This window comes from Diadema antillarum, unplaced genomic scaffold (assembly GCF_040938485.1).
Source record: "Diadema antillarum isolate AM-2024a unplaced genomic scaffold, OU_Dant_1.0 seq00001325_RagTag, whole genome shotgun sequence".
Classification (NCBI taxonomy): domain Eukaryota; kingdom Metazoa; phylum Echinodermata; class Echinoidea; order Diadematoida; family Diadematidae; genus Diadema; species Diadema antillarum.
In genome coordinates, this window is record NW_027272096.1 from 482956 (window position 1) to 507433 (window position 24478).

The 24478-nt window shown below is 41.2% G+C and overlaps 2 pseudogenes; both read left to right on the plus strand.

Moving 5' to 3' along the window:
- The first annotated feature begins 15808 nt into the window (after positions 1–15808).
- On the plus strand, positions 15809–18484 carry LOC139708340 (uncharacterized; annotated as a pseudogene).
- A 487-nt stretch (positions 18485–18971) lies between these two features.
- LOC139708341 (uncharacterized) lies at positions 18972–20287 on the plus strand (annotated as a pseudogene).
- Positions 20288–24478: the final 4191 nt, after the last annotated feature.

A 24478-nucleotide genomic window follows, 5' to 3' on the forward strand; every position in this document is an offset into this window, starting at 1 on the left:
CTGGCCTCAAAATGCATTTTTGATTTGGATTTACCAATTAATACCCCTTGATTTTTTAATGTGGTACGCATACAGGCCTTAATTGCATAGTCACTCTCCAACAAAATGGCCCAGCTAATAAACATCATTTACATATTTAAAACGAAGGTTATTATACTTACTATTCAGTAGTAAACAATGCCCAAAGGCAAAGAATTAGATTCCAAGCTTCACTGGCACGAAGAGAAGTAGCCTAACATTCCAACTTGATCATCAGCTCGCCGAATTGCGTCCGAGTCAGAGTGCATGCAACTTGTAGTAAACAATCGTCGATCATTCAACGGTTTCGAACTAAAAAAAAATGACTTACTGATATCAAAAAGCTTGAATTTCCACGAAAATGTTATACAAATGTATTACTTTGATAATCCCGTAGTTTTAAATCAGAACTTTACAGTGACAGATTTGATTTTACTAAACTTCGGAGTTTCCTGACGATGAGGCGATCGCGAGCAGAAAAACATATATCTACTTCCATGGGCTTCCCTGTCATCTCAACAAAGGTCAGACACAGAATACTAAACTGGGAAAAACTATGGAAGAATTGTTGGCAAAACCAAGGAAAAACAGCGGTACATAAAAAGTCTATGTTACAAGTACATATCAATCTGGGAATGCGAGTATAAAGAAATGCGCAGAACATTGCAAACTAAGTGCTTTTCTCACGGAAAGGTTTCCCCCTCCTAAATTCCGTCATGGGTTGACACAGGAGAGACTTCTCTCCGCCATACACGATGGCTCTGTTTCGATTTGTTGAGTGCGACATCCACGTCCCCCAGCATCTCAAAGAATACTTTTCTGAAATGTGACCTATTTTCAAGAATTGGACATATCCAGAGAAGACATCGGGGATGTGATGAAAGTTTACGCAGAAGAAAACTCATGAAAACTCATGAAAATATCATGAAAACTCCTCAGTGCAGTCTCATTGAAAGTAGGTTTGGTCAGAAAATCCTACTCTACACACCATTGCTCCAGTGGTATCTTCATCACAGGTTGGTGGTATCCAAGATACACTAATTTGTGGTGTACGAGCCCCTTGCTTGCTTCAAACACTTTGGTGAAAGCGTGTCAAATGCTTGACGTAAGGGAGACGTTAATCCTTAAGAGCATTATAAGTTAATGTGTGCGATGAAGAAAAAGCACAGAAAGTGCTTTCTTGAAGAAAAAGCACAGAAAGTTGTATGTCAATAGTAGTTCTTTTGGGACCTAAATCCCATTTCAGAAGATTGTTACGAAGTTCATATGGCGAAGAGGAAAGTCAATATGGACCTTCCGGTTCAGATCGGCCAGGCCGTCTATCAACAAGCAAAAGTGCGTATGCTTAAAGAAACAAAATGAATGTAGTGCTCCACAGGTCATAGTTACAGCATTTGTACATGATATACCAAGCAAAGATTCTGCGCAACAATGAGAACATATATAGACAATGCTGAGAGAAATGACAAAAACTAGGACTACCCCATATCATCCCTCGTCAAACCAGAAATTAAAGAATGTAATTGCTTCGTTTGCAGACAAATGGCAGCTAAAGTGGGATGAACATTTGCCCTGGTTAACTGCAGCCTGTAGCAGCTCACAACATGCATGAGAGCACTGGGTTTTTGCCAAATTTCATCATGCTGAGACGAGAAGTTTGCACCCCGCTCGAAATGGCGCTTCGCATTGATCGACTAGGTCCGTCTGTGAGCGATCCCGACGGCTATGCCGCTACACTCACCAGCCAGATGACAGAAGATCATCAACTAGCTCCTGACCATGTAGCGAAAGCTACTTCCAGGCAGAAACGACACCATGACTCTAAGCTATCAGTGAACAATTACAAAGTTGGAGACCTAGTCTACTATCTAGACTCAACTAAACAAAAGGGGCTGTTGCCAAACTTAAAAGCTGCGAATTGGATAGGCCCTTGCATAATAACGAGAAAGTTCAGCGACTTGATCTTTGAAATCACAGCTGCTCAAAGAAGGAAACCGCAGATGCTTCATCATGATCGTTTAACCCTAATCAGGCTGGGCTTTTTTGGCTATGCTCGGATTCAGCCCCCCCCTTCAGATCTCGCCTATGGAACGCGCGATCGCGCCGAAAATCGGCACACGCGACGCCCGCGACGTATTCTATCAAAATGTATGGTTGCTTTCTCCGAAAAATTTTTCTTATATTTTATATCAATTAATTATTGTAATTTATGCATAAAATCAGTTTCGGGCTCTTAATCACTTATTAATGCTCCAATTAAGCTAATTTCTTTTTTAAAATGCTTCTTGTATCATTCTTCTGAGACATACGATAAAAAAAAAATCTGTATCGAAATTAATTTCTTATGTATTTTATTGTTCTTTGAATTTCTTATGTATTTCATTGTTTTTTGACCTTTCGTTTTTGTTTGTTTTTTGGCCAAAATTTGTCACAGACATTTTTCGAAGCATTATTATGCTAAAATGAATTAATTTCGGCCATTCTAAGTGAAGATATGAATTTTTATGTGAATTAATTGAAAAAACACAATTTGCATTGGATTTGTACACAAAATCACGTTTTGGAGCAATTTTGGGGTTGACAAATTTTTTTCGAACGGGCGTCGCGTCAAAACGGTACGCGCGGGCGCAACAATTTTGGTCTCAAAAGTTGCGCGATACTTGAAAGAAAAAAGTCATTAAACATCGCGGCGGGAGCTTATCGCGTTGCGAAGATATTGCGCGAAACGTCTGGGGGGGCGGATTCCGCCCCCCCCCCCAGCCTGATTAGGGTTAAAACCCTTCACCAGTGAACACATTCCCGACAAAGCTGTCAAGAATAAAGATGAAAACTGACTCTGCACTTTGTGACAAGAAGCAGGCTGCAACGCAGACTAGGCCTCAGGACTTAATGCCCCCACACAGGTCTTCTCAGACACCACAACCTAAGAGGCGATTTGGCTATTCAACCCTCGGCGGTGCCTAATTAATCCGTCACCCTTTTGTTTTCTTCGCTTCAGTATAAAAGCCTGATTTGGACTTGACTGCGACACTCTATTTTACTGTTGAACTACCTAGCTATATATTTTTAAAGCACTGCAGAGCTGTTGTTTCCTGGCTATAATTCTCTTATTCTTCCTCTATAATTCTATAATCCTCAGCGACTCCTCTTCTCAATCATGGATCCTCTATCCTTTCCGTCCCCAAATACCCCAATTGTGGACGAGAACAATGATTTCGATCCAGTTTCTGACGAGGAAGGTGCATCTGCCGACGCAGTGACAACCAGAAGGGGATCTGATGCTACCAGCACGCTATTCCAGCCGACCCCGCTACCGGCAAGGCCCGTGGCACGCACGACCTTGGCTCAACCCTCTTCAGTTAACTCCATTCTCCATACGTTAGCTGCAATGGACAAGACAATGGACGTGGAATTCGCTGCCCATCGTATGGAAATAGCCGACCTGAGGAGTAAGGTGAAGGAGATGATGGCAAACGTATCTCATCTCGACGCGAACGGTCTCATCTACGCTTCCAACCAGCAGCTGAACTTCACCAGGGAAATTAACTACCTGGTGGGCTTAATCAATGCGAGGAACCAGGATTGTGAACTATGATTCTTGCGTATTATGATATAACATCTCCAGGGACAATGAACTCAGTTTGCAAATGGAGAACTGTAGATACTGTTTAATTTTGTTTTTATGTGCCTTTAACCATGCATTTGTTTTCATGGATTTACAACTGTCATGCTCGATACCGTGGGTTTTTTTTTTTTCCAGTGCCTTTAACTGAGCGTTGTGGATTACTTTCATGGATTTACAACACTGTGCCTTTAACCAAGCGTTGTGGATTATTTTCATGGAGTTACAAGACCTTGTATGAGTGTTTTCTGTACCTCATGCTGTTTGACAAATAAGTTCTATTATCTAAGTTTCTCTGCTGGTTTTTTTATACATATGTTTCATGTCTTTCGCCTTCGCTTTCCAAGCATAAAATAACACTTTCCTTCCGCTTAGAGGTGTATTCTTAATTATGCTTTGCTTTGTGAAACAGTGTAATACATGTAAGCATTACGGAAGTAGAATGCTTCAGACAGTTCTTCATTTAAATAGGCGAGAGTTTGTGTATCACACATAAATTATGTGTTTGACAATTGTATTGCTGCTCAAATTCATGCTCTTACATTTCTAGATATGAAGTTCCAATTCGGCGACTTCGGCCAGGCAGAAGCGAGATAACGATGCCAGGCTCTCAGTTAATACATACAGTGTTGGAGACTTAGTCTACTATCTAGACACTACGAGACAAAAAGGGTTTTCTCCGAAGTTGAACGCCGCGAACTGGATTAGGCCTTGTGATGTAACGAGAAAATTCAGTGATATACCATTCGAAATTCAACCTCGGCCAAAAGGACGTCAGAAAGTTCTACATCACGATCGGCTAAAACCATTTGTTAGCACAGATGTACCCCCATGGGCACGGGAACTATCAAAGAGGGTCAAGATGCTTACTGTATCAAATAATCAACGTAATGTTTGGACACAAACTAGCGTCAAGGACAGTCTACCCCTCATCGGTCTTCTCTTAAGCCCAAAAAGCCTGACAGACTCGAGCTATAAAACAAGATATGAATGATTTTGTTTTTCTACATTCCTTTGCCGAACAAGTGGTAAAAATGAAGGTCTCGCAATCATGGTTTTTCCTGGGACTATTAAACTTATCACTTGCATTGTCTGACTTTTGCAGTGGAAACACCGCCTATCACCTTGCTCTAACTCTGCGGATGCTTCTAGTGTTGAATTGAGTGAATTGATATATTAACTTTGTCTCTTTCCTGAAATACATCTTCTTCTTCTATATTAATCAACTGAGACAAGTATAGACATGGTCGCCTATAATAACTCCCAGTATGTTAATGGACAGCTGTAATCGTGCAACCCTTTCGTAATCCATTAACCCGGCAACCCGCTCATGGACGAGAAACTATCAGGAGTTGGAGCCAGTACTATTCCTCATGGAGCAGACGAGCCAGTTCTGCACCCGAATCTCCTATATTCTCCTCTATCGCCAGCACTGCCTGCCATGACGGGAGGGGCCACGAGGGGCAACCTTAACTCAGGATTGGGCTCTTCCCACTCCCCGTCCGCCCAGGCAGGGATGGCCTTCCAACCAAACCTGCTCCCTCAACGGAGTGCACAGCCTCCCAGGAAAAGGAAATATAGCACTCAGACGGGAGGAGAAGAGGGGGGAGTACAACGTTCAAATCTCCTTGCTCCAGCCCCGTCAGAAAGCACGGTCCTCCAGGCCATCACTGCCATGATGAACATGCTGAAAGCAGAGTTGGCATCCCTCCACAGCGAAATCGCTGGCCTCCAGGAGTCCGTCGTCAACCTGGAGGAGAAGATAGAGGCCGGCGGTGATGATAGGAGGGGGTACACCCTGCAGCTCCAGGACGAGCCTAAGACGGGGGTAAATGTTTTGGCAAAACATCATTGGAAACCACAAGGGCAAGATAAGACAGGCAACTACCTTGCTTGAGGATCTTCTCACAACCCCGGTGTCATCGGCCTGCTCATCCGCTTCCAGATCTAATGTGCATAATTTTGCAAAAAATTGAATAATTTCTGGAACTATTTAACGGAATACAATGCAGGATATAATTTTTCTCACAGAAGTCTAGCTGCATGCGTTTTTCTATTAACCCGTTCATTACGGGAACCTGGTAAACCTGGTTCCCATTGCGGCAGCTGATATATGGGAACCTGGTTTACCAGGTCCGAAAATGGAGACAAGAGTGTCGGCATTCGTGGCCTAAATGCATGTTTATTTGTGTTGTAGTAATCAGAAAAACAATAGTAATGACGAGATTAAAGTGTGTACTTTCAACATCTGTTCTTTTCATGTAGCAAAATTGTGTCTGTTATTTGGTAATTTAACGTTGCTTTGCACTTGCCTTGTTATGAAACTCGTATGAAGATGAATGGAGCATACCGAGCCTTCGATTGCTAGAAATGAGATTTCGCTGATCCAGTACCACTCATTAGGGTATACTCATAATGTGTACAGCGGAAGATTTTGCAAGTGCATTGTACGCGCTGCTAGAGAGCTCACATCCGATCGATACTTTGCATAGATCGGTATCACGCGATGGTTTGGCATGTTCGTACGCCACACATGTGTTGATCACCCACAGAATTCTGCTATACACACGGTGAATGTTACGGCAGCTGATTCTGTTCGAGGCGCTCGCCTCAGCTGATTCTAGCCCTGACTTGCGGGGGACGAAAGCTAAACATAACCGCAACGGGTCATCGTTCATCGTAAGGCTTACATACATACCGTTGCTTCACAACAATCCAAGATGTCTCGTTCGTGGAGGTCGTGGTCGTGCGCTTTTCAGTGTAGAAGACGCAAGAGAAGCCATCTTGGATTCTGATTCAGACAACAAGTTTGATAGGATATCTGCAAACCTATTAAGTGATGAGGAGTACTCCGACGTTGAATCGATAAGAGACCAGCAGTACTTTGATGCTGATACGACGTTGGACGAGATCTACAAGGAGGAAGATTCGATTCCACCGTACACGATGGTTCTTTGTTTAAATTTGTTGAGTGCGACATCCACGTCCCCCAGCATCTCAAAGAATACTTTTCCGAAATGTATCCTATTTTCAAGAATATGGACATATCCAGAGAAGACATCGGGGATGTGATGAAAGTTTACGCAGAAGACTATGATATCATGAAAACTTCTCAGCACAGTCTCATTGAAAACATGTTTGGTCTGAAAATCCTACTCTACACACCATTGCTCCAGTGGTATCTTCACCACGGGTTGGTGGTATCCAAGATACACCAATTTGTGGAGTACGAGCCCCTTGCTTCCTTCAAACACTTTGGTGAAAGTGTGTCAAATGCTCGACGTAAAGGAGACGTTAATCCTTCAGAGCATTATAAGTTAAGAGCATTGTAGCTGACACCATGAAGCTAATAGGCAACTTGTCTTACGGTAAAACCATTACTAATAAGGAGAAACATCGACACGTTGATGTGTGCGATGAAGAAAAAGCACAGAAATATGTCAATAGTAGTTCTTTTGGGACCTAAATCCCATTTCAGAAGATTGTTACGAAGTTGATATGGCGAAGAGGAAAATTGATATGGCGAAGAGGAAAATCAATATGGACCTTCCGTTTCAGATCGGCCATGCCGTCTATCAACTAGCAAAACTGCAAAACTGCGTATGCTTAAAGAAACAAAATGAATGTAGCGCTCCACAAGTCATACTTACAGCATTTGTACATGATATACCAAGCAAAGGTTCTGTGTAACGATGAGAACATATATATAGACAATGCTGAGAGAAATTACAAAAACCAGGACTACCCCATATCATCCCTCATCAAATCAAACATTAAAGAATGTGATTGCTTCATTTGCGGACAAATGGCAGCTAAAATGGCAGGACAGGCAAAGCAACGGCCAGGCGCCGCCATGGTGCATCTGCGGTAACTGTAGGAATATGCCCACAGAAATTGAAAAGAAGTGTTGCCGCCTTCGACGCTGCATTACCAGTGAGCTGCACTTCATGGATACAGTCCTTAATGGAAATGTCCTGGCTGCCTGCATGGTAGCCAGTAATGGTAACTTTCCCCAGAACATTCCCACAAACAATGAGAGTAATAGGCACTATGCCTACCATCAGTACACATACATGTATGTCACCCATAGACGTTTGAGTGCTGGAAACTGCCGAGTGCGACATCCACGTCCCCCAGCATCTCAAAGAATACTTTTCTGAAATGTGTCCTATTTTCAAGAATGTGGACATATCCAGAGAAGACATCGGAGGATGTGATGAAAGTTTACGCAGAAGAATATGATATCATGAAAACTCCTCAGTGCAGTCTCATTGAAAGTAGGTTTGGTCAGAAAATCCTACTCTACACACCATTGCTCCAGTGGTATCTTCATCACAGGTTGGTGGTATCCAAGATACACTAATTTGTGGAGTACGAGCCCCTTGCTTGCTTCAAACACTTTGGTGAAAGTGTGTCAAATGCTCGACGTAAGGGAGACGTTAATCCTTCTAAAAGCATTATAGCTGACACCATGAAGCTAATAGGCAACTCGTCTTACAGTAAAACCATTACTAATAAGGAGAAACATCGAAACGTTGATGTGTGCGATGAAGAAAAAGCACAGAAATATGTCAATAGTAGTTCTTTTGGGACCTAAATCCCATTTCAAAAGATTGTTACGAAGTTGATATGGCGAAGAGGAAAATCAATATGGACCTTCCGGTTCAGAACGGCCATGCCGTCTATCAACTAGCAAAACTGCGTATGCTTAAAGAAACAAAATGAATGTAACGCTGCATAGGTCGTAGTTACAGCATTTGTACATGATATACCAAGCAAAGGTTCCACGTAATAATGAGAACATATCTAGACAATGCTGAGAGAAATTACAAAAACCAGGACTACCCCATATCATCCCTCGTCGAACCAGACATTAAAGAATGTGACGGCTTCGTTTGCAGACAAATGGCAGCTAAAATGGGAGGACATGCAAAGCAACAGCCAGGCGCAGCCATGGTGCATCTGCGGTAACTGTAGGAATATGCCCACGGAAATTGAAAATAAGTGTTGCCGCCTTCGGCGCTGCATTACCAGTGAGCACCACTTCATGGATACAGTCCTTAATGGAACTGTCCTGGCTGCCTGCCTGCATGGAAGCCAGTAACGGTAACTTTCCCCAGAACATTCCCAAAAACAATGAGAGTAATAGGCACTATGCCTACCGTCAGTACACATACATCACCCATAGACGTTTGGGTGCTGGAAACCGCCGAGTGTGTCCATCCTGTGTGGTTCTTCGAGTAAGGCATGCATACCCTTCTCCAACCAAAATTTATAGAGGTTTCATAAAAGGTTCTGTGTAACGATGAGAAACACATATAGACAATGCTGAGAGAAATTACAAAAACCAGGACTACCCCATATCATCGTCCAACCAGACATTAAAGAATGTGATTGCTTCATTTGCGGACAAATGGCAGCTAAAGTGGGATGAACATTTGCCCTGGTTAACTGCAGCCTATAGCAGCTCACAACATGTATGAGAGCACTGGGTTTTTGCCAAATTTCCTCATGCTGAGACGAGAAGTTTGCATCCCGCTCGAAATGGCGCTTCGCATTGATCGACTAGGTCCGGCTGTGAGCGATCCCGACGGCTATGCCGCTACACTTACCAGCACAATGACAGAAGATCATCAACTAGCTCCTGACCACGTAGCGAAAGCTACTTCCAGGCAGAAACGGCACCATGACTCTTAAGCTATCAGTGAACAATTACAAAGTTGGAGACCTAGTCTACTATCTAGACTCAACTAAATGAAAGGGGCTGTTGCCAAAGTTAAAAGCTACGAATTGGATAGGCCCTTGCATAATAACGAGAAAGTTCATCGACTTGATCTTTGAAATCACAGCTGCTCAAAACAGGAAACCGCAGGTGCTTCATCACGATCGTTTAAAACCCTTCACCAGTGAACACATTCCCAACAAAGCTGTCAAGTATAAAGATGAAAACTGACTCTGCACTTTGTGACAAGAAGCAGGCTGCAACGCAGACTAGGCCTCAGGACTTAATGCCCCCACACAGGTCTTCTCAGACACCACAACCTACGAGGCGATTTGGCTATTCAACCCTCGGCGGTGCCTAATTAATCCGTCACCCTTTTGTTTTCTTCACTTCAGTATAAAAGCCTGATTTGGACTCGACCGTGACACTGTATTTTACTGTTGAACTACCTAGCTATATATTTTCTAAAGCGTCGCAGAGCTGTTGTTTCCTGGCTATAATTCTCTTATTCTTCCTCTGTAATTCTATAATCTTCAGCGACTCCTCTTCTCAATCATGGATCCTCTTTCCCTTCCATCCCCAAATAACCCAATTGTGGACGAGAACAATGATTTCGATCCTGTTTCTGACAAGGAAGGTGCATCTGCCGACGCAGTGACAACCAGAAGGGGATCTGATGCTACCAGCACGCTATTCCAGCCGACCCCGCTACCGGCAAGGCCCGTGGCGCGCACGACCTTGGCTCAACCCTCTTCAGTTAACTCCATTCTCCATACGTTCGCTGCAATGGACAAGACAATGGACGTGGAATTCGCTGCCCTTCGTATGGAAATAGCCGACCTGATGAGTAAGGTGGAGGAGATGACGGCAAACGTATCTCATCTCGACGCAAACAGTCTCGTCTACGCTTCCAACTAGCAGCTGAACTTCACCAGGGGAATTAACTACCTGGTGGACTTAATCAATGCGAGGAACCAGGATTGTGAACTATGATTGTGAACTATGATTCTTGCGTATTATGATATAACATCTCCAGGGACAATGAACTCAGTTTGCAAATGGAGAACGGTAGATACTGTTTAATTTTGTTTTTATGTGCCTTTAACCACGAGTTTGTTTTCATGGATTTACAACTGTCATGCTCGATACTGTGGGGTTTTTTTTTTTTCCAGTGCCTTTAACCGAGCGTTGTGGATTGCTTTCATGGATTTACAACACTGTGCCTTTAACCGAATGTTGTGGATTATTTTCATGGAGTTACAAGACCTTGTATGAGTGTTTTCTGTACCTCATGCTGTTTGACAAATAAGTTCTATTATCTCAGTTTCTCTGCTGGTTTTTTTATGCATATGTTTCATGTCTCTCGCCTTCGCTTTCCAAGCATAAAATAACACTTTCCTTCCGCTTAGAGGTGTATTCTTAATTATGCTTTCCTTTGTGAAACAGTGAAATACATGTAAGCATTACGGAAGTAGAATGCTTCAGTTTTTCATTTAAATAGGCGAGAGTCTGTGTATCACACATAAATTATGTGTTTGATAATTGTATTGCTGCTCCAATTCATGCTCTTCCATTTATCCGCATGAAGTTCCTCAATTCGGTGTTTTGTTACAAGTGTACCTCATAAGTCTGGCGTTGAATGTTACAGGTTTACGTTGTCACAGATTTAACTTTTACCTGCTCTGTTTACGATGTACATTGTATAATGTACAGCCGGCTGTTTGTATTGTTTGTGAAGCTTTTCTTGTGCTGCCCTGGTTTTCTCACTCCTTCTCATGCTGCTTTTAATCTTCTTTAAGGAACTCTTCTTCTTTCCTCCTGCTCGCTCTCCTTCTATTTTTTTGTACTTTCGCTATTCTCATTCTCTGTCGCCAGGTATCTCTTTATTTGCCAAGATTATCTCAGCTCTTGTGAAATGTGTACATGGGTCGTCAAGTCCATCGCCCTTAATTTTGTCGATGTCAATGGATCGCGTGATTGAGGTTTAATGGCAGTTTTTGTTTCACTTTGTTCTACGTGACAGTTCTTTTACTAATGAAGTAATTTTATACTCCAACAGTAATACATGATCTTGTGTACATACCCTTTTTGTGTTTCTTGCTGAGGTCGATCTTGCCATTATGTTCTTGTCGAGTTTGATCTTGCCATTTCATATGTATTCTTTTGTCATTGCTTTATGAAGAGCTTTTTATGAAGTAAATATGTATCTGCGGTTCATTTATGTTTGATGGCACTGATGACGAGATTTGTGCTGAGAATTATGCGTTCCTTCTTCCTTTTAGTCTTTCTATCTTTTTTCACCTTCTTACGTCCTTTTCCATTCCCCATCTTCTGTTCTTCCTTTTCTTTTCTGCCTTCCTTCTTACTCTGTGCATTCTGTTAACTTATGTGGTACATACGTTGACCGATAATTTATGCATTTCAGTTGGTCTCAAAGATATGTTTTGTCTGCTCTAGCTCGCTTTATAAACGGAGTTAAAATGTACTGGAAGTTACTAGTATACCAAATGTTATTTGGAGCCAGTGCTTGGAAGGTCATTGCTAACTGGAAAGAAATCACTGCACTACCAGGAGAGAACTGCTATAAGTGGCAGCCTCACTCAGGCAATATCGAACATACTTGTACGGACGGAAGGTTATCACCTGGAGAGATCATGCATCCCTGGGATAGCTGTTCAATTTGAAGAATCAAGAGGCCCAAATGGCTGGATGGCTGGAACAGATCGGGGAGAACAAGATTGAAATACGACGCAGGCCTGGGAAGAAGCATGGGAATGCAGATGGGCTGTCTCGCCAACGATGCAAACAATGCGGTCAAGAGGATATGGTGGAGCATGCTAGAGATACTGAGAGTCTGAGATCACCAAGTGAAGAAGGTGAGAAGATGGTCAGGGGCATTGCAACCAAGCCCTCTCTATTGTGGCAAGACGTGAAAAAGGCTCACGTAGAAGACATCACTCAGGAATGGCTGAAGGCTTGAAGCCAAAGAAAACAACAGGATGCAACCAAAGTGGACTGAAATTTCGCACACGCCTAAGTCAGCTAAGATGTGTTGGTCCCAGTGGTAACAGTTGTAGATGCACAACAGCGTTTTGTGTACCAGGTAGGGTTGGGAGGCAGATGATGGCAAGTCTCTGCGGAAACAAGTGGTTTTGCCTGTGAAACTGCAGAATGAAGCCTTAGCTGAGTTGCATGCTGGTCCAATGGGTGGACATTTGGGGCTGAGGAAGACGCTAGCTATAAGAAAGGCTAGGTTGTACTGGTCGGGAATTACAGCTGATGTGTGTGGGTGTATCAGGAAGTATGAACTGTTTGAGCGCAGAAAATCTCCCATAAAAGAAGAGATTTGCACTTAATTCTCCAACAGTACTGGTTTGGAGCACCCAAGGAGCGAGTAGCAAATTGATTTGCTAGGGCTGCTACCAAAAAGCAGTCAGGAAAATCCGCTGGTTATGGTGGTAGGAGACTATTGCACTAATTGGATGAAAGCCTATGCCAGACCTGATGCGTGGGCTGAGATGGTGGCCAAGAAATTTGCATTGGGGTTCATCACGAGCTGCACTCTGATCAAGGGACCAACTTTGAATCGCAGTTATTTGCAGAGATGTGTCAACTACTAGGGATAAAAAAAAAACAAGAACGACAGCCTACAACTCCAAGCCCAACAGGATAACTGAACGATTCAACCGCACGCTACTGCATGTTGTTGACAATGTTAATTGGGGAAAGCTGCAGTGACAAGGACTGGGATGAAGTTCTCCCATCCTATGCCACCAGCACTTACGGAAGTTCACCCAAAGACGCAACAGGGGAAACCCCTAATATGATGATGTTAGGGAGGGAGACAAGTCTCCCCATCGACTTAACAATGTCATCCATCCCCCATGAAGATGAATGCCTAGGTGGTTTTGCAAGTGTACATGTATGCAGACAGCTGGACCCTGGTAATACCGCTACCTATTATATATATGTCTGACCATACCAAGACTAAAAGAAAAACTCATTTGATTGATTTTATTCAGGATTTTCATGTTGTTGATTATTCATACATGTGTGGTAATTCAATTTTTCCTGACAATTTGTAATTTAAGTGGCCTTATTCCTTTTAATTCTACAGTCCAGTATCGTGGACAGACGACATGATTCTGATGCTATGTAGGGAAGCGGAGCTTGTGAACCCGTATCAGCATAAAGAACGCTCAAAAGAAAGGGAGCGAGCATGGGGGGAAATCACACAGAACCTCCAAAGACAAAACAGCAACGTCTCCAAAAGAGCAGTAAGAGATAAGTTTAAGAATGTGAAGGAGACAATAGCAATATAGTGATTTCGAAGGTGAGCAACTTCACCGTGAATGAGGAAGCAGTTGGAAAATACATAAGGCCTGATGTGGTGTCAGTGGCGGAGGCCAAGGGGTCACCATCAAAAAGAAGGCTGAGTGTGTCTGGGGATGTTGTAGAGGTAATAATGATCATTGTACAGGGTTGTAGTTAATTCATATTTTGGTGTTCATGTTTATGTTCATGGCCCATGTTACAACGTGTTGCGGTGCCTGTAAGTGTTTCCTCCACATGCACGCATGCGGAGTTTGTTTAATGCTTTGGGCGGCTTACCGAACGTTTAGAAAATCATCATATTATGCACAATGTACACGTATGAGGTAGCAAAAAAACTACATGTACAGTATGTGTTTAATAGTGCATCTTTGTTTGGCCTTTTTTGGTCATTTTGCAGTATCCAAGTATAAATATCCTTATTCTCAGATACATTTTATCTATGTTAGTGATTACAAGGAATACTTTTGCAGAAATTTATATTTTTATGAAGCTAAAAGACAGCCAATCCCTTTTGCATGCAAATTTTTGAAAAATTGGTGAGAACACTTAGGTAGTGAAGAAAACACTATTTGGAAACCTCCTGTAAGTTTTGAACTCAAGAGGGTCTTTATTTGTTTAGATAATTTGACCGTTAAGATTTGAATAATTTTTGCGAACTTCGCAAAAATTACAAATCTATATACTAGTTTAGTTTTACCAACCTGTGTGATGCACTTAGTTGTACATGTAGTTCATGTAAGTGGTGTGTTGTTATTTGCCATTGATAACAAAGTAAGAGAAGCTAGTGAATTCTTCTTTTCTGACAGCTTTAACATGTATATCTGTTGTTCGAAGTATAAGTATCATATTACGACCACAGGAGGATTAATGTATGCAGCTGTGCCTAGTACACAGAATACGTTACGGTGAGCGTTTGGTGCATTATTTGAATTTTAACGGCTAACAACCTTCAAATATCACAGAAATGTTATAGCTTTACAATAGTCTTGTCATTCTGGTGGAATATATCATGTTCTGTGCTATTTGGGAAGGAATGCAAAAGGGAAGGGCCATCGTTAATATCTAAATATATGTGTATATTTAGAAGTTATTGTGATGAAAAATAGCAATAGTTGTGAGATGGAAATGGGTAAGTGAATCAATAGCAATTCTTGAAGTGATGTAGAATCATCATCTATTGTAAAGGTGGTATGGTGGATTTTGTTATAGAATGTTCTAATCTTGTGAAGCAGTTGAGAAATAAAATTAGAAATGACAGAAATACTCTTGTGATAGTTGTTTGATAATCATTTTGCTTCTATTTGGATTAGTATTAGGGCAGTGACGGTAGAAGCGTCCACGTCGCGGCCCTGGGTAATGCCAATTCTACCACCACCACGCACAAGAACCAACATCGCCATTATGGCTAACAATGGACATGATAGAAGAAGTCAGAGTAGACCCTTCCTAGGGCCTGCCCTGACAGTCATCTCAGCAAACATTGAAGGTTTGTCAACAGCCAAGCAAAACAGATCTTAGCAGAACTCTGCAGCAATCTCCAATGTGATGTCCTCTGTCTACAGGAGACTCATAGAGGGAGCGACAACAACCGCCCTTCCATACCTGGTATGGTACTCATCACTGAGCGACCACATCGCCAATATGGTAGTGCAATCAGAGGGATGCAAGCATGATTCATCTCTTGAACGAGCAGTGTGACTTGCTTCAAAAATTTCTGTGCTGTTTCATGAAACCAGAGAAACTCCAGGACGTCAGTTCGAAGAGACTTGCCAAGCTGCAGATAGATGATACTGCCAACCACTTAGACACCAATGACATTTACCTGCATAAGCACATCAGGAAAAACCTTCCTAGTGCACTAGTTGAGGAAGTAACAAATAAACTAGTGTAGCTGAATATGGGCTATCCAGCCATCTTCACAGATGGAAAATGAACAACAACAACAACTTGGCTGCAAATGTATTTTGCTATTTTTCCAAAGTATTGTGGTAATCAGCTTTGTTATCTGAAATTAAATTGTATATTTAGTGTGTATTTCTTATGGTTGGTGCTTGACCAGTGACTTCTTGATTTATTTTGTTTTGTTTTTTCTTTTCAGTGAAAGTGAGACCCCAAGACCTTATGTGCACATCAGAGACAGAATATCCCATGCTGAAGGGCGAACCTTAGCCTTCATGGCTGAACATAACTATAAACTCAGTGAGGCACCTGATCTTATTGCCTATTCAAAGGAAATGGCACAGGACAAAAAGGTACTTGATGGTGTGCAAATGTGACCGTGCACCTCAAAACAAACATAAAGTCGCACACATTGATTTTGCGTGAGGACTGAAAATAAGCGAAATGGGTCAATCTAGCCGAACTTGACTTTTTCATATTTTCTGAAAGAGCGGGTCTTCTTTTACATTATGCTAAAACTTGGTATCATGAAATGAGCAGGAAAGTGTGTTTTTTAGCAGTTTATCTCAAACATTTTTGGTAGAATAGTGCGATTAGGTGTGTCTTTAGAATCCCTTTTTCATTTCTGAAAAACCTTGTCCACACCCTTCACTTTCAACTCTAATAACTTTTGAAAGGATAGTGCTACTGCTTTGAACGTTGGCAATAATTATGGACAGAATGTGTTAATGAGGCATGCTTAATTTCAGTTTAAGCTGATAATCCCTTCATTGTTGTTACTCTGGTAGTTTACTTCCTGTCTTTTGTCCCATTCATCGCACAGCCAGCATGGTTTGGTAAAGATTAAGCGCTTGAAAAGACACTGTACTTCAGAGCCTCTTTTCTCAGTTCACACTTTTCCTGAGTTTGTGCTTTCTTTCCAATATTAAGATAGGTTAGGAGAGTCCATTTGATGTGAGTTATACATTATTTTAAAGCTTAAAGTCTGCTCTGTCAGAATATGGTCTTAACTAAAAATTCATGTCTGGCGACTTTTTGTTTGTTTTGAGGTGCAGGGTCACAAATGGAGAGAAGATCAGCAACATACAAGATGGTCCATGGCTTTGGTGCTGTCGCCCAGAAGCGCCTTGTTCATCAGATGCAGACCAATTGTTTTTCACTCAATTTGGATGAAGGAACAAGTAACAATAACAAGAAGGTTCTCAGTATTATGGTAGCTTATTTTTCACATGAAAGAAAAGAAACTGTAATTTAACACTACAATTCATTGAGCCTCACTGTTGTAAATTCCAAGACTGTAACTGATGCCATTACAAAGCTGTTGGAGAAGGACAACATTCCCATGTCAAACCTAATGTCAGTTTTGTGTGACTCTGCAAATTATATGAGAGGGAAAAAAGGAGGATTTGAGACTTTATTACGTCAAGACCATGCCAATCATTTGTTAGATATTGACGGAGACATTTGCCACCACAAACACAATTCATCCAGGAGATTTTGTGGTCATTTCGATGGTGTAGTAGAAAAGCTTATGGATAATATTCACACAGACTTCAAATTCTCCACCGATCTATGGGGAATACCTTCAAGAACTCTGTGAAGTTCTTCAATGCGCATACCACATGCCTAAGCAGAGAGTCCTGGAACCAAATGAGGGGATGCTTGATGCACTATAAACTGTACTGTACTCATCATGGGTGCCTAAAAATGAGAAAGACATTTCTCAACCAATTGTGAATGAGATCTTGGACGGTGTTTCTTAGAGTGGACTTCTTAAGATTGCAAACATTGTTAAGACCTGTAAAGCTAAAAAAGCTCACTGAAGATGGCAAAAACAGAAAACAATGAATAGTTCAACACCTCTTTCTGACCAGGAACAACACCATGATGCATATTTATATGTATCTGACAGTGCTGCCCTTGCTGAAATCATTCATACTCATATTTGAACAACGAGCTCCTATGATACATATGAGTTTGCTGACACATTTCCTCACTTGCTTTGTGAAACAGGAAAAACTCAATAACATCTCTCCAAAGGATATCAAGAAGATAGACTTGGATGACAAAAAGAATCTGCTGATGCCAAAGAAATATTTGTTGGTTCTAAAGTGAGGAAGTTACTTGCCAAGCAGAGAGCAGTGTCTGTATGTCTTCCAAAGCTACAGTCAGCCTACATTGATACAGCCAAGTATTTGGTCAGTAAACTTCCAGTGACAACCATCGTGCTACAAAGGATGGCTGCCCTTGATCCTATTGCTACATGTGCAGGACACTCTGTAACTGTGAAAACTTTCCAAAAGTTGGTTCGTCATTTTCCAACCCTCATAGAAAGTGATGAAGACACTGATTCATACTCGCAGGAGGTGATTGGAATCTGTAATGACCAAACATTGCCATCTCCATATGCTGGTGAGGTACCAGTTCGTTTAGACCACTGGTGGGCTTGTGTATTGGACAGGTATCTGACTTTAGGGAAAGTTGTCAAAGCATGCTTGTCAATTATAACTTCCCCAGTTGTGGAGCAGCATTTCAGCCAAATGAATAACTACATAAGCGCCAAAACAAATAGGCTAGAAATTAGCACTTTCAGTGCTGTCCAGACAATTAGGTATCACCTAAAATCAACTGGCAAGTCGAGCTTGGAACTGTTTCATAGGCCTGATGCCCTCTACTCCCCTGCAGATAAACCTCTCTGTTACCACCTGCAGACCTCTAGGGCAAGACTTGCCAAAGTCTCAAAGGAAAAGACAGCTGCAACACCAGGAACGACAAAAACTGGACAAAGAAACGAGACAGTGCATTCAAGAGCAACCAAGCTTAGAGCAATGATAGCAAAAAAAAGCTGCTCTCAAGAGGAAGTCAGTAAATGTCCAAAACAAGTCTAAAAAGCCCAGACGAACATAGGTATTTACATACATGATATTGCTGTACAGAAATATCAGTATGTGAATGAGAAGTATGACAAGTATGAGAAATATCAGTAATTCAGTATGTGAATTATTATACAGTATACTAATTCACATACTGATAGGTGTCAGCGCTGGAATCAATTACATGTAATTAGCTTTACTGTACTATGTTTATTTTAGAAGCATGTGTACAAACGCAATGTATAGTTGATTACAACTGGCTGATTACAACATGGCTATAAGTACCAATTATTTAAGCACAGATATAGTGAAAATCCCCTCTTAGATATGCACCAGAACCCATAATTCTACTCTGAAAATAACAAAAAGTCCTTACCGTGGGAGGGGGGACACCCCCCTCCCACACCCCCCCCCCCCCCCCCCCCCCTCGGTCGCTTCGCCTCCTCGCATGTGATTTTCAGGAAATTTGGACAGCTCCCTGTGGCATCTCTGTATAATATTTATGTGTTTTATTCACAGTTTTGAGGGGCACTTTCCGGATGGACTGGACGTATTGTATACTGTAAGTCTTTGATCTGGATCTGGGAGTTAAAGAGGATGTTGAAGAGGATTTCACCGGTGAAGAGGACACCTCTGAAGACTACAAGAAAGAGGCTAGAGAGCGCACAAAGTGCATCGCACATGTGGATCGACTGATGAAGTTGTTGAAAAGCGTTCATGGAGAAAAGCGCAAAAAATGCAAGTCAACAATACTTTAGCGACGTGTTCAAAAAGGGACAGCTCTTCTAATTATGTGGGAATGTGAAAATCACCATGGGAGTTCTTGGAGCTCACGGCCAAGAAACCTCCATGTAGCATCATCCATCATAGCATCTGGAAATTGTTTCCAGAAAATCGCAGCCATGGCGAATTTGACAAAATTTGTACTTTTTGTCAAGGACTCATTTCACGAATATCCAGAAGGTTTATATGGCACCTGCAATCAATGAATACTATGGCAGGAAACAAGATGAACTGTTTGAGAGGTACCGTGGGCTTGATGTTGTTCTGTCAGGAGATGGTCGTGCCGACTCGCCAGGATACAGCGCTAGCATGATGACATACTCCTTCTGTGATGAAGAACAGAAACAGATCCTCCACACAACAACAGTGCTTGTACAGGAGGCAGGTGGAAAATCCCCCAACATGGAACGCATTGGCTTCAAGTGAGGACTGGATTTTGTGAGGAGCAAGGTGCATTGTAAATGTGACCAGCATTGTAACAGATGCTCACCCCCAGATCGCAGCCATGTTGAAGAAATCAAAGAAATATGAGCCGATCCGTCATCAATGGGACATATGGCATGGCTGCAAGAATCTCGTGAAAAAGATTAGTCGTGCATCACAGCAAAAGGGATGCGAAGAGCTCCAGCCGTGGATTCCAAAGATACCCAATTACTTCTGGTACTCTGCCATGACAATGTGAGAATGATGCTGCCAAACTTGCTGGTAACCTGAATGGGATGCTCCATCACATCGTGAATGAGCATGAGTGGCCATTTACTATAGATGACAGGCCAGGGAAGTGCAAACATGACAAGCTTGAGGAAGAGAGGGACACAACATGACTGAAACCAGGAAGCCTCCCACATGAGAAGCTGTATGATGTACTACATGACAAACGATTCATGAAAGCCTTGTCATATTACACCGACTTCCGCCATACGGGATGCTTGAGAGGCCTTTCATTCGTTACTCCTTATGTACGCTATGAAGAGGAGTTATTTCACCCTTGTAGGATAAGTAGCACGAAAAAAGCGTATAAAAAAGAACAGTTGATTTGTTAGCAGGTGAAGGTGGGCATTGACAAAGTGCTTTATATTTGTGCCAAACCTATTCTGCTTGTTGTATTGTGCAAAATTATCAAAATGTGTGTACTAGTCTTTCAAGCAAACATTTGTCCTCTTGTTATAAAAAAAAAGAGAGAAAAAAATGCAGCTTTTGTAAAGTACCTATGCCATGCTTTTAACTAGCAAACCAAGTGGATGGATTATGCAGTTCTGCAAGAGGAATACAAAGGAATACAATAATGCTTTCTTGCCAAATGCATTTTTAATACTGAATACACTGTTGTAATAATTCCGCTCATATTTTAGGTTCTTAGTGGGAGGTAAATTTATACATAATTACCAAAGTCTGTCAAGGGATGTGTTGTCAACTCACATAGTTATCTCTGAGATTCCATCTTACTAGTCAGCATGTCGAATTAAAACTCCAAAAATAAACATCTCTTTGAATATTGAGCAAAGTTGGATCAGATGAGATAGAAACGAAGAGAGAACAAACCGTTTTGACAAGAAACGGTCATTCCGTTGCATCTTTTTATCGGATCTTCCTATAATATGGCACATCACAGCTTTTCATACCTGCCATGTCCGCAAGACATTTGACCTTCAGTTACCTCACCCATACGTTACTAAGGAAATGGTAAAGTACGTACAGTTGATGGCAGGCCAGGCTTCACGGAAGAAGTATTTTGCACACTTGAGACAAATGCAACGGATGCCAAACAGTCAGGAGAGGAAATCCAATGTGCACTCATGTTGGATGAGATGTCAATCAAAAAAACTGAAAGAATGGGATAGAAAGAAGTTCCATGGCTATGCAGACATGGGCACACAGGTACACTGGGGTTGGGGGGATGTTCCCCTTGGTCACTGTACACTGTGTCACTGTGTCAAGAATTAAGAATTGGCTAAAAGGCAGCTTACAACTGCGACTGTTGCCATAATTACCACTCTGTTGTTTTTATGATCATTGTTATCGCTAGATCTGCTACCACCTTGAATAAAGGCAACCTTCTTTGACGGTATCTATCAGATGCTTACTGTTGTGAATTATTTGTGAAGCATTCTCTGTATGTTTGGGTGCATACGAATGTTGCAGTTGAAATGGTCAGCAATGAAATGTTGAGAGCATGCATTGTGCGTGCAAGGGATTATTGAGGGCTGAGTTGAAGGCAACTAAAAACTTCAGTGACTAGCAGCACCGCATTAATATACGAGACCCCAAAATTGCTACAGTATGTACTCAAAAGTAATACAAGGTGCCAAAAAAGCCACTTACAGTATGAAAGCCTCCAGAGAAACAAAGAGTAAACAGATTGCTTGTTTCCCCCAGACAAAGCTCAAGACTGTTTCTTTCTGCATTATGCAAATGGCATGTTTGACAAGGGAAATCTTTTCCTTCAAAGAGAGGAATGTTGGATTCATGTTCTGCACAGAGAGTTAAGGAGTATGTTATAGCATATAATGCTACAGTTTGTTTATAAACCAGCTGGTGTCATACCAGTGCCTCCAACTACAATGAAATTCATGGATAGGAAAACAAACAAACAGAAGAGTAGTGAAGAGCTGATGACAGGCAAAGGCAGCTAAAGACTATTTGAAGGCTTCAAGTCAGGGCACTGAATGAACAGACCAGCCCAACTTGTTACAAACAGACATTAGTGCATTCTACAGCACAGTTTGTAGCTTTTATAAATGAAGGGGTCAGTGCAATATAGTGCTAACCCACACAATAGTCATTTTGGGATAATCGCTGTTGAATGTTTGGAAAGTCCATACATTGTACATTAATAAAACATGAATGCATGCATTTTTTACCATCTTATTGGTAGAATTCAAATATGATATTTTCACGGAGGTTAGAGTGAAGGGTAAGGATTATGAAAATGCATGTACAATATTGTAACTCAATTTTGACAAAAGTTTGGGTTAGCACTATATTGCACCGACCCCTTCAAATGAAAGAGCATGTGACTACATTATGAAAACATGACCACTTCATGATGAACTGCTAGAACATGCAGAGATACTAGATCTTCATATGTGTCATCACAAGAAATTTGCATCAGTCAAATACTTTGTTCAAAGATGCAACTGAATGCTTCTAAATGTCATGTAATGAGGGTTGATTTTGGTAAAACCCAGTTGCCTTCTACACAATGTAGTCTAAATGGCCAGACTTTGGCTGAAGTGGATGTGGTAAAAATCCTAGGTGTACTTGTGCAGTCTAACCTCAAGTGGGACAGCTACGTGAGTGCTGTCCCACTTGCTGTCAAAGGTTAGTAAGAGATTGTTCGTGTTAAGATCATTGAAATCTTATAAACTTCCAATGAAAGATTTGTTAAAAGTGTACACAGGTTACATCAGACCCCTGGTTGAATACGCTGTCCCGGTGTGGCATCCGGGTCTTACACAACAGCTGTCACTCCAAATTGAAAGGGTGCAAAACGGAGCCCTACGAATGATCTTAGGCGAATCCTATGGCACTTATCTCAATGCTCTCGAAATAACACAACTTCAGTCTCTTGAGGCTCGCAGGCATGATGTATGCTGCAAATTTGCCAAGTCACTGCTAAAGTCACAACAATTCAGGCACTGGTTACCAGCACCTCGACAGACCAGGTACTCTTCATCTTTAAGAAGGTCAACACAATATCCCACTGTGAGGTGTAGAACAGAAAGGTACAAGAGAAGCCCAATTCCATATCTTATTGGGTTATTGAATACTTCACAATAAATAGGGAAATAGTTGTATGAGATTTTTTTTTTTTATAGGCAATTGTGAAGTAACTGAAATTAAAGTTGGTGTACATTGCGGTATTGAAATGTGAATGTGAAAGGTATGATTATTGTGTTGGTCACAAAAAGCGTTGTCATGGCAAACATTCTTTTAAATTGATTTCAAACCTGTTTTGTATATCAATGACCTGAGGTGTAATTATGTTATTTGAGAGAATATTTCGGGCCGTGAAGTCAAAGGTCAAAGGTTAAACGTCAAGTGAATATATATGTATTGATGGGTAAAAATTGTTTTGGAAATATCAGGATTAAAGGTCAAACATAAAGTGAAAATGTTATATTTTTTTCCCCTCATACCCGGAAATGGTTTAAGGTACAATGTACATTCATGTAACTTAATGAATATTTATGTTTATGTTATGTTATATATAATATATTTGAAATTTTAGGGTTAAAGATGAAGGCCAAATGTACATTTCTTTTTCTTTGTTTTTCCCATGCTTGTGCAATGCTGGAGGGTATATTTTGAAATATAGTGTGTATTCGTATTACTTAATTTTTTTTTTCCGGGGGGGGGGGGGGGGGGGGGGGGGGGGGGGGGGGGCTTGAGGTCAAAGGTCAAACGCCAAGTGAAAATAATTTTGTTTATATATATTTGGGAAATGGTTCAAGGAACTTTCATGGAATTAAATGAATATGTATGTATTGGTGGGCAGAAATTGTTTTGGAAATATTACGGTTAAAGGTCAAACATAAAGTGAAAATGATATAATTTTTTTTTCTCATACCCGGAAATGGTTTAAGGTATAATGTAATTTTATGGAATTTAATGAATATTCATGTACTGATTGGCAGTGATTATTTTGGAAACTTTAGGGTCAATGATCCATGTCAATTCAAATTTTCATTATTTCTTGTGTATGCAGTGTCTGAGAGTTTCTTGTTCGAATTGTTCTTGTTTTGTGTGATCCTGCGTGTCATTTTGATTTTGTAATTTTACATTTGTATATTTATGTAATACTGTGTACGTATATTCTCACTTTTGTAAAATCATTTGTAATTCAGCCTCAGGCTGCGATCAATGATTTGTTGAATAAAGATACCATTAATATATAATATAATATATAATATTTTGGAAAGAAGACAAGATGGATCAACTAGAGATTGAGTTTGCTCACTATCAAGTTGATCCACTTTGTACCGTAGACACATCTCTACGAAATGATCAGCAGTGGGATGAAATTGCTACCATTCGTGATCCATCAACTGGAGGGATGAAGTTCACAACTCTGGCCACTGTCTCGAAGGGAATACTAGTCATACCCCACTCTAATGCATTCTGCGAGAGAGCATTCAGTGTAGTTAGAAAGAACAAAACTGACTTCTGCCCAAACTTGGGTGTAAAAACTTTGGAAGCAATATTGGTTGAAAAACTCTCAGAGAA